Source organism: Acinonyx jubatus, chromosome C1 (genome assembly GCF_027475565.1).
Source record: "Acinonyx jubatus isolate Ajub_Pintada_27869175 chromosome C1, VMU_Ajub_asm_v1.0, whole genome shotgun sequence".
Lineage (NCBI taxonomy): Eukaryota > Metazoa > Chordata > Mammalia > Carnivora > Felidae > Acinonyx > Acinonyx jubatus.
This window is the reverse complement of record NC_069381.1, coordinates 5489488-5493879: the sequence shown is the minus strand read 5'-3', so window position 1 is coordinate 5493879 and position 4392 is coordinate 5489488. Positions and strand designations below refer to the sequence as shown.

General features: G+C 40.6%; 1 pseudogene; it reads right to left on the bottom strand.

Annotated features, from left to right (window-relative positions):
- Positions 1-2031: 2031 nt before the first annotated feature.
- LOC113599651 (uncharacterized) lies at positions 2032-2129 on the bottom strand (annotated as a pseudogene).
- Between the last annotated feature and the right edge of the window lie 2263 nt (positions 2130-4392).

The window sequence follows — 4392 nt, the reverse complement described above, 5'->3', positions numbered from 1 at the left end:
CCCCTCCCCTCCCTTCCCCTCCCTTCCCCTGTGTTCATCTGTTGTGTTTCTCGAATCAAATGAATTCTCATGGAGTCGACACACTACAGACCTAGTACTTGGGTTAGATCAGGAAATGGGTCTTTATGGCACCCTCAGACCCCTCTTTCTGCCACCGCACCAACCCCAGTCACAATCCATGCTAAAGGAAACCACCTTCTGACTTCTAACACTGTAGATTAATTTTGCCCATATTGACTGAATATCGATGAAATCATACAGTAGTACTCTTTTGCTCAATGTTATGTTTGAGAGATTTATGTGTGTAGAAATGTCTTTATTCTCATTCCATTGTATGAATAAGCCACACGTACCCATTCTTCTGTGGATGGATATTTAGATTGTTGCCTCCTTGCAAGCAGCATAAATGGGGCTGGGATAAACACTTTTTTAACCTCTATTATTATTATCTTTCAGTATCTTCTACACCCAACGTGGGGCTTGAACTCACGACTCCGAGACCACGGGTTGCATGCTTTGGGCCACACTGGGTGGCTCAGTAAGTTAAGTGTCTGACTCTTGATTTCAGCTCGGGTCATGGTCTCACGGTTCATGAGTTTGAGCCCCACGTTGGGTTCTGCACTGACAGTGCAGAGCCTGCTTGGGATTCTTTTCTGTCTGCCCCTCTCCCACTCACACACTCTCTCTCTTTAAAATAAATAAATAAACTTTAAAAAAAAAAAAAAAAAGAGTCGCACACTCTACAGACTGAGCCAGCCAGGCATCCCCGGATGAACAGTCTTATAGGTGTCACCTGATGATCACGTGTATGTATTTCTGTTGGGTATGTTTAGCTTATGTTTAGCCTTTGCAGACATTGCCCGAAAGGTTTCCAAATGGTTGTAGCAATTTGTATTCCTGCCAGTCCTACGTGAAAGCTCCAGGGACCCCCCTCCTCATCAATGCTTAGCAGTATTCTGTCTTTTCATTGGATCCATTCTGATGGATGTGAGAAGACCCATTCTATTTTTAAGTGTATTTATTTATTTTGAGAGAGAGAGAGAGAGAGAGAGAGAGAGAGAGATTGCAAGTGTGGAAATGGCAGAGAGAGGGAAAGCCAGAATCCCAAGCAGGCTCTGCACTCTTAGTGCAGAGCCTGACATGGGGCTCAAACTCACAAACCCCGAGATCATGACCTGAGACAAGATCAGAAGTTGGACGCTTAACCAACTGAGCCACCCAGGCGCCCCAAGACCCATTCTATTGGATCACACATGAAATGGTCACAAAGATAGACCAACTGTTAGGTTCCACACATTTCACAGGATTGGCCCCATGCAGACGAGGCTGTCTGACCACACTGCAATTAAGTTAGAAACCAGTAACAAAATACAGCTACATATATTGGGAAAAAGTGCATACACTTGGAAGTCATCAGAACTGAATGTGGACACAAACTGATATCCATATACAGAAATAATGTATCATGTCTGATACATTAGATACATTCTAACATTTCTGTTAGAAAAGAAGAAAATCTCAAAATGAAGGAACCAAACACTCAACTTTAGAATTTTAGAAGTCTGGAAAGGAAAGAATAAGAGTAGAAACTTCTGAAAAGCAGGGAAAACACAAAACAGAAAGTATTATCAAAGTCAATATCAATGTTTATGCCAATAAGTTTGAAAACTTAAAGTAGTAGGTAACATCCTAGAAAAAACACACACACACACACACACAGTTTACCAAAACTGTCTTAGGGAGAAATAAAGAACGTGAGTAATCCTTTTTTTTCTTAAGTTTATTTATTTTGAGAGAGAGAGAGAGAGAGAGAGAGACAGCATGAGTGGGGGAGGAGCAGAGAGAGGGAGACAGAGAATCTCAAGCAGGCTCCATACTGTCAGCATGGACCCTGATGTGGAGCTCGATCCCACCAACAGTAAGATCGTGACCTGAGCCGAAATCAAGAGTCAGATGCCGAACCGACTGAACCACCCAGGCACCCCTAGAACCTGAATAGTCCTATATTACCTGGAAAGTTTTTTTTTTTTTTTTAATATGGAACGCTTCATGAATTTGCACATCATCCTTGTGCAGAGGCCATGCTGGTCTTCTCTGTATCGCTCCAGTCTCTCTCCATCTTCAATAAACTCTGCTCTTACCTCCTCTCGGCTGCATTTTGGTTTTCATCCTGTATGAGACCAGGGACCCTTTTGGGCTGGTCTTTGTAGGGCTCCCTCTGGGTCCTCAGGCCCAGCCAGCCTACATCGGTTGGAATAACGTCCCCCACAACCCGCCCCCCAAAGATGTCACTCCAGAACCTATACATTACCATTCATGGCAAAAGGGACTCTGAAGACATGATTAGGTTTCAGGACATGATCTTGGGTTATCCAGGTGATCCAGTCTGATCATTCAATCCTTTAACATGGAGAACATTTTCTGGCTGGTTGAATGTGGACACACATTCAGGGAGTTGGTCAGGGAGACGTCGCTCTGGCAGGGCCAGAGATGCAACATTACCGGCTTTGAAGATGGAGGACGGAGCCACAGCCAAGGGACACGGGCACCTCTAGAAGCTGGAAAAGTCAAGGAAATGGATTCTTCTCTAGTGACTCCAGAAGGAAGCACAACCCTGTTCACACCTTGATTTTAGTCCCGTGAGAGACAGAGTCAGATGTTTGGCCTCCAGAACTGTAAGATAATATATTTTTCTTGCTAAACCTCTAAAATTGTGGTATTTTTAACAACAAAATAAACACCAAATACTATATATACCCAAAACGACAACTGTACAACCAATGTTATATTTAATTCCCTTTAAAATCCAACTGGACGTAAGTTGCCTATTGTAAGTTGCCTGTAAGTTAGCATTGCGCTGAAGATCCAAACCAGGGTAGAAAGGCAGGAAAAAAGAAATAAAACATTGGAGGATTGGGAAGAGAGAAATAATTGCCAGTCTTTGCTGATGATATGAATATATGAGAATCTTAAAATAACTTATAGCTACATTATATTAGAATAAGAGTTTTTTTTTTAAGCCTGGATACACGATCAATATATAAAAGTATATATCTGCATTTCTATATACAGCAACAATTTTTTAAAAGGTCTTTACAATATCAGAAATTAAGAAAAATGCAAGAAGGCGGGAAAGAAGGAAGAGTTAATAACAAATCTAACAAAAGATGTGCAAGCCCTTTGCTGGAAACATCACAGAACTTTATTGAAAAGACATCAGAGATTAAAGAGGATCTAAATGAATGGACAGTGGACTATATTCTTGGATAAAAAGACAGTAACTGAAAGATGTCAGCTGTCCACAAATTGCTTTATAAATTCAACGCCATCCCAGTAAGAATTCCAAGAGTATTTTGTGTGAGCTTTGGCAAGGTGATTCTGACATTTCTCTGGAAAAGCTGAGGCTGCAAATAGCCAAGGTACTCCTGCAGAAAGTGGGAGACTTGCCTCCACCTGGTAAGGAAACTCGAAGGTGTGGTATTGATGCAGGCACGGAACAATAGTGTTGGATCAGGATAGAGACCAGAACCAAAGATAAGCGCTCATGGAAATTTGATTTCGGACAGAAGGGGAACTGCAGACTAGTGGGGGATAAATGGATTCACCAACTGGTGCCGGGACAACTAATTAACCACATGGGGGAGAAATGAAATCGGATCCCTATCTCGACATACACAAAATTAATTCCCGGTGGATTGAAGACTTACATGTGAAATACAAAACTGTAAATAATTTAGAACACCATGTAAATGGACGTCTTTATGATCTTCAGATAGAAAAGAAGTTTCCACAAACTATAAAGACAAAAGCTGACAGATTCTACTCTATTAAAATTAAGAATTTCTGGGGGGCGCCTGGGTGGCTCAGTCAGTTAAGGGACCGACACTGGATCCCAGCTCAGCTCTTGACTTCAAGGTCCTGAGTTCAAGGCCCTTTTGGGTTCCACGCTGGGCATGGAGCCTACTGTAATTAATTAATTATTTAATTAATTAAAAATGAAAATTGAGAATTTCTGCCTATTGCAGATACCATAAAGAATAAAAAAAGGCAAGCCACAATCCAGAAGAAGATACTTGTAACATATGTGAATAATAGGGTTTTTTTTTGTCTTTCTTTATTATTTATTTGAACAAAAACACAAGCAGTTCACTCATCTCTCCCCATTTCTTCTCATATAAAGGATTCCTACAAGTCAAAGAGATAAAAGCAAAAACCCAACAGAGAAATGAACAAAAGGTAATCATTACACAGAAGAAAAAACTATATGAAAAGACGCTTCATGAATAATCAGAAAAGTGCAAATTAAAATCTCCAGGAGATTCCATTTCATACCCACCAAATTGTCACTAATTTATTTGTTTTAAGATTTTATTTTTATTATTTTTTTATGTT